Here is a 12,171-nt window from a genome sequence, read left to right on the forward strand (position 1 = left end):
TAATCTACCCCAATGAGAAACCATCTTCAATTTGCAGTAGCTCGAGGGAATGGGCCCACGATGTCTAGACCCTACTGAGCGAAAGGCCACGAGCTAGAGAGAGGGTTTAGAACCCCTCCAAGTTGGTGGATATTTGGGGTGTACTCCTGGCATTGATCACATTTCCTTGCGTAATTCCGGGCGAACTTCTGTATACTAGACCACCAATACCCCTGGATAAGGGCTCTGTGTGCCAAGGATCTTCCCCCTGTGTGGCTCCCACAAATCCTTTCATGTAGTTCTTCTAACAATGGTTCCACTGCTTTTGGGTGTACACATAATAAGTATGGCCCAAAAAAAGATCATCAATACAATTTTTGCCCTTGAGATAGCCAGTATTGCAGGGTGCGCCTCTGGATCTTCACGGCCTCTGCCTTATCCTTTGGCAGGTCTCCGCCCCTTAGGAATGCCACTATAGGGTCCATCCAGCTAGGTCCAACTTGGACAGACTACACTATGGTCAGGCTCTGGTCCTTCCACCTCGACCTGTCTAATTCCTCCACTATGATTAATCGTGGTAGAGCACCGCAAACATTGTTGCCAGTGTAGCTAGTGAATCATCATGGTTGCACTAGGGTACTTGCTTCAAGGTGAACTCCGGAAAGTGTGCCAGGAGTTGCTTTATCTTGCCCAAATAGGCTTGCATCCTTGCATCCTTGGCCTCATATTCTCCCAATACCTTTCCCACTATTAGTTGGGAGTCACTGAAGACCTCTATGTTGTTTCCTCCTAAGCATTTTATTGTCTCCAATCCTGACCATAATGCCTCGTACTCGGCCTCATTGTTGGTGGCCGAGAAGGACAGCCTCAAGGACTTCTTCAGAACTATCCCGTCCGAGGAGACAATGACAATTCCAACTCCCAAGCCCCTATGGTTGGCAGCCCCATTAGTGTACACAGTCCATGGAGGGGAAATTTCAATGGCAAAAACTACAACAGCTTCCTAACTTTGTACACCTTCCATGGTTTGATCTTCTGAGAACTCGGCGATGAGATCAACTAGGACTTGGCCTTTAATCGATGTCCTCGGTTGGTACTTAATGTCAAAACCCTAGCATAGTTCCCCACTGCACCACCCTTCCAAAATAGTCTAATTTCTGTAATACCGCTTACAGGGGAAGCTGAGTCAGGACCACCACCATATATGCTTGGATGTAGTGTGGCAACTTTCTTGTAGCGTGGACAAGGGCTAAGATGGCTTTTTCTGCCTGAGAGTACCTCGTCTCGAAATCTTGCAGAGATTTACTGACGTAGTACACTGGTCTTTGAACCTTGGAATCGACCCAAATTAAGAAGAGGATGACCGCATGGTTTGCAATTGCTAGGTAGGCATAGAGGACCTCCTCCTGTCCAGGGCGAGACAACACTGGTGGATTTGACAAATATAGCCCAATCACACTCCTCAGTCTAGGAGAAATCCTTCTGCTTGTGCAAAAATTGGAAGAATGGTCTGCATCGGTCAGTTGACCGTAATACGAACCTACTCGGGGCGGCTGTCATGCCCGTCAATCATTGCACCTCTTTGGGATTTCGAGGTGGATGTAGGTCATTTATGGCCTTGATTTGATCTGGGTTGACCTCAATGCCATAGTGTGTTATCATAAAGCCCAAGAACTTCCCCGAGCTCACCTCAAACGAACACTTTGAAGCGTTCAACTGCAGTTGGTGTTTCTTGAGCATAGAAAAAGCTTCCTCTAAGTCTTGTATATGCTCGAACGCAACTTTAGTTTTTATCACCATATCGTCTATATAGGCTTCCATATTCCTACCCAGCTGGGCCTCAAACATTCTTGTCACTATCATCTGGTAGGTGGATCCTGCGTATTTTAGCCCAAAAGGCATCACTCGGTAGTGGTAGTTGTTGAGGGGAGTCTTGAGGGATGTTTTTCCCTGGTCAGCGAGCACTAGGGGAATCTGGTGGTGTCCCTAAAAAGCATCATGAAAACTCATTCGATGAAGCCCAAAGGTGGCGTCAACCAGCTCGTCTATCCTCGAGATAAGGAATGGGTCTTTGGGACAAGTCTTGTTAAGATCAGTGAAGTCCACACAAACTCTCCACTTCTCATTCTTCTTTTTCACTACCACAATTTTAGCTAGCCAATCCAGATAAAAAATTTCCTTTATTGCCCCAGCTTGTTTCAACTTGTTGACTTTTTCTTTTACTACATTGCAATGCTCATCAGAGGATCTCCGAGGTGGCTGTTTCTTTGGCCGAGCTTTGGGATTCACGTTTAGCTAATGGCATATGAAGTCCGGATCAATCCCTAGCACTTCGTATGGGTCCCAGGCTAATACATCGATATGCTGCTTCAGGAAAGCCACCAACTCATCCCTTTCTGCCAGTGATAGATGCACTCTTGCCTGAAAGAATTTGTCGGGATTACTCCCAATAGCCACCTTGGCAAGGGTCTCACAGGCCTCTGTCGCTCCAACCCTATCGTCCTCGTCCTCGTCCTCGGCCGCGATAAGCATTAACTGTTATAACTTTGGTGGTGCCTCATCCATTCCTTTCGAAGGGGTTCGGTGGTTGATTGCTGCGATGAGGCATTGTCTCGTCGAGGCTTGGCATCCTCGTATTTCTCCAATCCGACCTTCAGTAGGGAATTTCACCTTTTCATGCAAAGTGGATGATACGGCTCCAAAAGCGTGTAGCCACGGCTGAGCTAGAATTGCTGTGTATAGTGAATACGCATCCACCACAATGAAGTCCACCAACACCTCCTTCTTCTTTTCTTGGACTGGTAGCTTGATTTTTCCCTTTGGGATAACCATTTTCCCATTAAATCCTATGAGTAGGGCTCCGTAACTCTCCAAGTCTTTCTCCTTTAACCCTAGTCCTCTAAACAGATTGGGGTACATGATTTCAGCCCCACTTCCCCCGTCGACCATTACTCTGTGCACATCAAAGCCCCCAATTCACACTGTAACAACAAGAGCGTCAGCATGGGGTTAGGTAGTGTCGACTAGGTCTTCGTCAAAAAAACCCATGACCAGACTGGGTACTGTCCTGGCCCTCTTGCAAAGGTCTTCTCGGTTGAAGTTGATGACGGGGGGAGACACGGACATCACCCTTGTTGAAGTTACTGGTGTCTGTTCAAGTTCGGCAAGAGTAACATGAATAGTCCCTAAGGGGGGTTGTGGTGCTTGCCCTCCCTGGTATCCCTGATGTAGGGCTCCTCTTTGTGTCAATGTCTTATTCTTGAACTCTTCCAGCTTTCCTTCCCTAAGCGGACAATTTAAGTATGACCGTAGGGTTTTGCACTCCTCAGTGGTGTACCCCTTATCCTGATGATATTGGCAATACACTGACTAATTTTTTCAGGTCGGGTCTCCATCCATCTTGTGTGGCCAAGTGAAGTCAGGCTCGTTCTGGATCTTCTGCAATATTTGGTGGATTGGGACCCGAACACTGAGTTGACCAGTTGGACCTCGCTCGGTTATCCTTGATTAAGGAAGTTTGCCTTGGGCCAATTTTCCCCCTGTCTTATTGAAGCGGTTATCCTTCAAGTCTTTGAAGCCCTTTGCCTTTCCCTTAATTTGTGCTCGGTCATCTTCTACCTTCCTGTGTTCGTCTATCCAGTCCATCAACTGTTTCATGGTCTGAGTAGGTCTCCTGATAAGGGACTCCCATAGGTCAGACTCGGTGGGTAGCCCACTCTTGAAAATGCGTACTGCAACGTCCTCAAAGTCCCCATCCAATTCATTGTACAGTTCCCAATACCTATCTGAGTCAGTCTTTAAGGTTTCCCCCTCTCTCATTGACAGTGCTAGTAGGGAGTCCAATGTCCTCGGCACTCTATGGCACGTAACAAACCTTGCACCAAAAGCTCTGATGAGCTTTTCGTAGGAATCAATAGACCTTTCATGCAGTCCATTGAACCATCTCATTCCCACTGGGTTGAGGTTGGAGGGAAACACCTTGCATTAAAGCTTCGTTTATGGTGTATATGGCCATCTTCTTATTGAAGTGGCTAACGTGCTCTATGGGGTTGGTCTTCCCATTGTATACGGTGAAGGTGGGTTGCACGAAGCGTTTGGGCAGCTCGACCCTCTCGATCCGCCTCATGAAGGGCGACTTGGATATCTGGGAAAGGGCTTTGTTCACGGCGTCCCTACTCCTATCTCCCCAGGGGATAGGTTGTGCCGCCTATGGTGCTGCCTTTCTCTTTGTGAATCTTCGGAAGAATCAGTTTTCGTTTCGCTGGGAGGCGTCTTTCTTCTTCTGCGCTAGACTTGTTCTGGCTCTGAACTAGAGCCCAAGCTTGCAGTGAGACTCCTACTCCGTTGGTTTCTCTAGTTTTGCCTTATTTGCCTGCATAGATGGTTCACCTCCCATCTTATGCCAACAGTCTGATTTGAGAGATGGCTTCGCGATCTCGAATAACTGTGGTTGGTTGACCGGAATGGGCTAGTCTCAAGCTCTTAGACTCAGACCTAGCTACCTCACGGTCCTGGTAGTTTTCCAGGTTTACGAATTGGTCCTGTCGCCCAGGATGAGAACTCACATATCCTTCGCTGCTGGACATTTTTTGGCATTCTCCATGAAGGTGTGTAGATTAAGTGAAGATTTCCTACAGACGACGCCAATTGTAAATGCCATAATACAATGAATTTGTAGAGGCGAGAAATTGAATCAAATAACCTAGCATAGTTGAGAAGGAGAAAACGACAAGAAACAAAGAAGAATACTAGTCCTTGGCCAAGGTCCGAGGACAAATACTTATATTAAATTGCTCTCAAGAAAGATTTGCTACAGTATCCCTCTCTTCCTAGAGGTTCTTTTACACTACATAGCCTCTTTCAGCAGATCTTGGCCCTCCATTTGTTGATCATGTAGGCCACTATTTGAGTGCTTGTCCCATCACACGCCTTCCCAAATCTTTTGTGAGTTGCAGCAACCAAGATAGCACTGTTCAGGGGTCTTCTCCACATAAATGCGACCAGAAGGTTTGGTGACGTGCAATAAACGTGGTGGCAGCTACCATCCCTTAAAATACGTCAGGACTAACCCCCTCTCTGAAGCTATTCCTCTACAGTGTGACATTCTCTAGTAATGTGCCATCGACGTGGCCAAGGCTTGCCTCCCTGGCCTTGCCATCTGAGGGTATGGTCTCCTTGGAACTGCATCGGCCTCCTCGGCCTCAGATATGACATGTGATACTATTACCTTATTAAATGTATGTATCCCACATATATATATATATATATATATAGAAAATGTTGATAATAATGAAGAAAATGTCTATGAAAAAATAATTTTGCTAGATGTTGAACATGATGATAACATTGATTTCGATGGAGTTGATTAGCCAAGATAATGAAAAGATATTATTATTTTGATTCATATATCATGTATTATCACTTCTGAGTTTAACAAATTTGAATGCGCATCTTATAAACATAAGTTAATTTGATTTCTTTAATTAGCTTTGTTAAATTTTATTACATAAGTAATGATTAAATTGGTCATTAGTTGAATATATTTCGAATTTTATAATGAGTATATCTTTTATATATGTATATCTATAATTATTTTATAATTTTATTAGGTGTTTGTGTATCTTACGATACACGATACAAAAAAATCAAAAATCGATTCTCGATTTAACAACTATGGCCACCACCATCGGTTTGTGTTATAATTGAATAAGAAATGCTACGTTCACAATATTTTCATAACAAGTCATAGGTGGTAAGTTGTTATTGATTCTAATTTAAATCCACAACTTAAATTACTTACTTATCCACCTATAATAACCAATAACAATCTACCACTTATTATTTGTTACAAAAATGTTGTGAATATAGTATTTGTCTTATTGAGTGGGATGTGGAGCTGCCAGAGCAAGCAACTATAATGGGTGAGTTTGGATTGAACTTATTGTTGCTGAAACTGAAAACTGAAAACTGAAAACTGAAAATACTGTAGCAAAATAATTTTTAAATGTGTAAATAGTACTGTGGGACCCATTTTTAATATTTTTTAGTGCGTGAACAGTGCCAAAACAGTGCATGAACAGTGTTTTTGTCTCCTGAACAGTAAAATCATGTGATTTTACTGTTCACTTTTCCGAAAAAAAAAAAAAAAAAAAAAAAAAAAAAAAAAAAAAAAAGGGCAAAACGTGAAACGTGGACTCAGCAAAACGCTGAGTCCAAACGCACTCAATACATTATAGACCAGAACAAAAGAAAAAACCTGGCCATGAGTTTATTGAATGGGCTGTGGAGCAAGAAAATATGAATCTATTATAGACTAGAACAAAAGAAAGAACCTGGCCCATGAGTTTGAAGTCTGAAGTCGGTGGGAAGTGAATAAGGATGTAAGTTTGTAAGCTCCTTAATTATCTGAAGTTTAGCCTAAAGTCTTGTAGTAAAGAAGTATTATTATTATTTTTTAATACATCTATAGATGGAAGTAAAATGATTTGAATCTAGATGTTTTCATTGAAAATAAGGAAATGTTAGTTGAACTACAAGACTTTTGCATTAAATGTTATCTTTTATGAAAAGAATCAACATTTGAATTCTCTCAAATCAAATTATTAAATGGGTCATGCTAACAAGTGCCCTTAGGGCAATGGTTAACAATCTATTTTAGGAAAATTTTAACACTACTTTTATAGGAAATAAAAAAAGCCGTCAAAACATTAATTATATTTTTTTTTCTTTTTCCATAAAAACTTTTTTTAAATGGATTGTTAACCATTGCTCTAAGCATATCCGTTAGCATTTTACTTATTAAATTTATGGTGCTCTCCATAATGATTGAGCTAACTAAAACTCACTATAAAAATTTTAATTCAAAATACTCCTATTGACATAGATTTAAAATTCCCTCTTTTAAACTTATGTGATGCTAGATAAAATACAAATTTTATTATATCAATCTTATAAATTGATTAAATTCTTTTTTATTATATTATTGATATAACACAAATCATATTCATTATCATGTCCGTTCATAAAATTTTTGTAACAAAATAACTTTAGCATTTTCTCGTTAAAATATTTTGAAGATTGACACTATTATATTCTCCGATTTTAAGTTTGCTCTTCTCAAATATCAAAAAACGAGAATTTCCTTGCATGCCATCTTCCAAACAAATTTTTTTTTTCTCAAAATCCAACGAATAAATTTTTTTAAAAAAAAAAGCGATGCTAAATATAATACAAACTTTATTATATAAATCTTATAAATTAACAAAAAATTAAAAATATCTTTATCTATATATTATTGATTTAACACTAATTATATTCATTGTTATGTCAATTTGTAAGATTTTTGTAACAAAATTGATTGTAACTTTAACATTTTCTTCTTAAAATATTTTGAAGTTTGTCACTATCCAATTCTCCTTTCATTTCCAATCTTAAGATCAATGCTCATTTGCAAGATCAGTAACAATCCTTGAGATTTTACTTTAGTGGCACATTTGGTACACTCAAAGGAGATTATAACATGAATGAGATATATATATATATATATATATTTTTTTTTATTAGAACATGAATGATAATTTTTATTACTAAAGATGGTTTTGTAATAGAATAATTAAATCAATTCATATGTTTTGTTGTAAGTTGTAACATTAAAATAAACATAAGATCTATATTTAGGAAATATCTAATTTAAACAATTATAGTATTTCCCTAGCAAAAATATTTTTTAAATTTGAGAGAGAGAGAGAGAGAGAGAGAGAGAGAGAGAGGTTATTTTTGGACCTTGTTTGTTGCTCCTTCAACCTTTCTTCTCTCAATGTCGATATGGGTTTGTGCCGAGAGTGAGTGTGTAACAGTGGGTTCATTTTGACGTGGATCTAGTCCCCATCCTTTTTTTCCCCTGATATGGGATTTTGGGTGGTTAGTTGAAGAGATTTGGGCATGTCCCCCCCCCCCTCCTCTCCTAAATATTAGAGAAATTATTAGGTCCATCAGAAGGACTGCTAATGTGGTCCTCTCAACCAATGAGATAATGTCATTTATACAAATGTGTGAGTGAATTTCTTAATCATCACAAGAAAAAAAAAATTAAAAATTACTGGGTGATGTCACATTTGCATAAATAAGAACATTTTATTGGTTGAGAGGTGAAGGAAGACCACGTTAACAGTCCTCCTGATGGACCTAATAATTTCTCCTAATATTACCTGTAATGACCACATTAACAGCCATTTGGGTCACAATGTAGGTAATGGTTATAATGAAAGAGTAATATACGCCACTATCACATCCATAAATTCATGGTTTCTCATCGACACTCTGTTTGTTTCAGCATTAACGTTTTATGGAAAATTGTTCATTTTTCAAAGAGCATTATAGAAAACTATCATTTTCCAGTGTTTTGTAAGGACCTTAAAAATGAGTTTGAGAATGTTTTCTGGTGTTTGGTATGCAATTTTTTTAAAATAATTCTTGTATAATTTAAGACATGTATATTATGTAAACTAACTAATGTAATCATTATAAATAAAAAACCAAGAATGAATTTGGTTTTCATACTAAAATTTTGACAATAGAAACAATCAAAATTAATTAGTTGTCAAATTTTCATGATCTCTACCACTCATCTTGCTCATATATATAGACAATAACGTACGTACACACACACACACATATATCAACCATTTGTCTATATATATATATATATATTTGATAGGGGAATACATTTTCAATAAGTATAAATAATAATAACTTTTAATTGTCTACTCTTTTTGTTAGTATACTAATTGTCTACTATGGTCAACCACAAGTCTTTAATATTACTCTAAATTATGTATTTACATAATGTAGTGTATAATATATCATCACTGTATAATATCTGCCAAGAAAAAAAGTATTTGCCAACAAATGCAATTCTCCTAAACAATTATCATTTATTATATAACAATATTATTAGTCCACGGTAAAGATTGTCCCATGTAAAAGCAATTTAGAGCAATAAAGGTACTATGTTTAAAATTTTCATCTTTTACTTTATTCATTCTATCTTCTTCTTCTTCTTCTTCTTCTTCTTTTTTTTAATTTTTTTTTTTTTTTTTAGCACTTTATGTACAAAAATGAAATAACTTCTGCCTGGAATCCATCAAACAAAAATTTCTTAGAGAAAAGAGAAAATCGAGCTTGAAATTCAAAGCAAAGAATTGGGATTTTGGTAAAGAGGAATGAAATAATTACCACTGCAAATTTGTTCTCCTTTGCAAGTCGGAGCTATTGACCAATTAGTGGAGGAAAAAAATATCTAATTAGAGAATTGTGTTACAAAGGGAAAGAGAAACATGGAGAAAAGAGAGAAGAGAGACAAGTAGAGAGAGAGAGAGAGAGATCTATGGGAAGAGGAGAGACCAAAGATAGTGACAGTGAGGGTGTGAGGAGAGAAAAAGCAAAGGGAAGAGAGAAAAAATGAGAAAACTTACCATGAGAGAGAGAATGCGCCAAAAAATTATGTTTCGCACAACTATAGATGAAGATAATATTTATAAGAGATGCAACGCGTGAGAGAAAGATTGTTTTCCACCAAAAAAAGAAAAAGAAAAATAACTTATAGAAAATAAGCCTTATTTTTATTAGGGTTTTCCGTTAACCAAAGATAGTTTTCCATTGACCAGGTTTTTTTTGTACTACCAAACACTAGAAAATATGGAAAACTATTTTTACAGAAGATTTTCCAGCAAAACAAATAGAGCGCAAAATGAGGCATGAGCCATCTTTTTTTTTTTTTTTTTTGAGAATCAGGTATGAGCCATCTATACACTACAAAATTACAAATAGATTTTTCTTTAATAAGGTAGCTAATTTTAGTATTAGAGGTTGCAGGGCATTGCTACCAATGTTGTCTTTCTTGTGTCTTGTAAGTATTCCATAGTTAGATTCTCTATTGCCATGTTGGTCACGAGACCCCTAATTTAGCATCAATTATTACTCCCCATTCCCAAATTGTTGGTCCTTTATTCTATTTTGAAATGTCCCTAAATGAAGTCCTCTTTCCAAAATTAATAAATAAGATTTTTATATTATCCTTACTTTATTTAAAAAGTGAATGTCATTTTTCTTCTATAGTTTAAATTAGTGAGGATAATTTTGGAAATTTACACACTTTTACTTGTCCGTCAATACATTAAATAATGTTTCCTTAAAATGTTGAATTTTTTAAAGAGGGCCAACAATTTAGAACATAGTGAGTATTATTATTAGAGCATCCGCATCAGATGTGGCAAAAATTATGCCATTTTGCCACACTAAAACCCTACTTTATTATTTTACCACATTATTTTACAACATTCCATTTATCAGATGTTTTATACTACAATTCTATATATTAAAATAATATTTCTCACACATTAAAATAATATAAACAACCTAATAAAATAATATATCTCACCCAATAAATAACAACCACAACAACCACACACTGCTGCCGCCGCCGCCGCCGCCGCCGCCGTGGCAGCCACAATCCATCGGAACAAATCAGAACAACAACAACAACAACAACAACAACAACAACAACAACAACAAAATAGCAGAAACCCATGGGAACTCCCTGATCAACCAAATAACAAACAACTGCATCGGAACTCCCTGATCAACAACAACAAATCGGAACAAACAACAAATCGGAAATCAACAAACAAACTCATAGCCCACCAAAACCTTGACCCACAATCGGAAATCAACAACCTCGACCCACAATGCCGCTGACCCAAAACCTTGACCCACAACCCATAGCCCACCAAAACCAAATCGGAAGCCCCACCACCGCCACAGCCACCACCTCAACCACAAATCCCGACAAACCCACCGCCTCCACACCCTCACCCACACCCACTTCCAAACCCAAAACCTTTATAATCCAAGTCAACCCAGACTCCAAACCCACCATCTTCATCGCCGTCATCGTCATTGCCTAGCCCATCCGAACCCACCCACCTCCGTCGGAACCGAACCCATCAAAACACAGCCCAAAAAAAAAAAAAAAAAAAAACAGAAAAACCATTGCTGGAGAGAAATTGGCGTCGGCGTCGGCGTGGAAGTGATCGTCGGCATCGGCATCGGCGTTGGCGTGGGCGTGGGCGTGGAAGAGCAGTGATGAGGATTGGGGTGAGAGAGAGAGGAGAGGATTGAGGTGAGAGAGGTGAGAATGACAGAGAGAGAAGAGAGAATGACGGAGAGAGAAGAGAGAGGGGAATAAAAAAAGAAAAAAAATTTTTGCCTCACGCATCCGTACCGTGGCAAATTTGTCACGGTACTGTTCAATGTTGCAAAAAATTTGAGATATGGCACATCTGATAAATGAGGTTAAATGGTGTTTGGTGTGCCAAATGTGCCAAATATTTAACATTTGGCACATATGGCACAGCTGATAAAGATGCTCTTATCATTAAATGATGGTTTTTTTATTTTGGTTTAGCATCAAAAATTTCCAGAAAAATAAAAGAGGAAGAAGCAACTAAAAATCATATAGAACGGTCAAAATCATATGAGCAATAAACTAATAAAAAAATTATACTAATTAAAAGAATTACCTTATAGGAAAAGACTACTCATTCCTTTAAGGAAAAAAAAAAAAAAAAAAGAGGTTTTAAAAAAAATAATAATAATAAGGAAAAATTACATTTTACCACCCTAGACTATACAGTAGATTACACTTTGCACCCTAAACTATCACATTTATCACATTTTGCACACCGGCGTTGCTTTTACCGTTAAGTTAGACAGAAATTAATAACACATGACTTGCACATGATTTATACTTAAGTGGCACACTATTTAAAAACCAAAACACCCTTTTCACAAACAATTAAAAACAAATGCTTTTTTTTTTTTCAAGTCTCTCTCTCGCATGCATACAAGTCCTCCGGCCCTCTCTCTAGCCCAGCAGCTCTTCTCCTGTTTCTCATTGTTCAGTTGCTCTTCTCCCCAAATCAAACATACATGTTGTCTCTAAGACCAAAACAAAATCATAAGTGATACCAAAACAAAGTATTCTAACATTTTCAGTTTTGCAAATTAGATATAAAAGTATTACGTGAGAGTGATTACTACTGACACCACCAAACGATAAACATTGACAAAGTATAACTACAAAAACGCTTAAAAGGCTGCACTATTACTAAGGCTAGTCACATTCGGAAAGTG

This window comes from Quercus suber, unplaced genomic scaffold, assembly GCF_002906115.3.
Source record: "Quercus suber isolate HL8 unplaced genomic scaffold, Cork oak 2.0 scaffold_231, whole genome shotgun sequence".
Taxonomy (NCBI): domain Eukaryota; kingdom Viridiplantae; phylum Streptophyta; class Magnoliopsida; order Fagales; family Fagaceae; genus Quercus; species Quercus suber.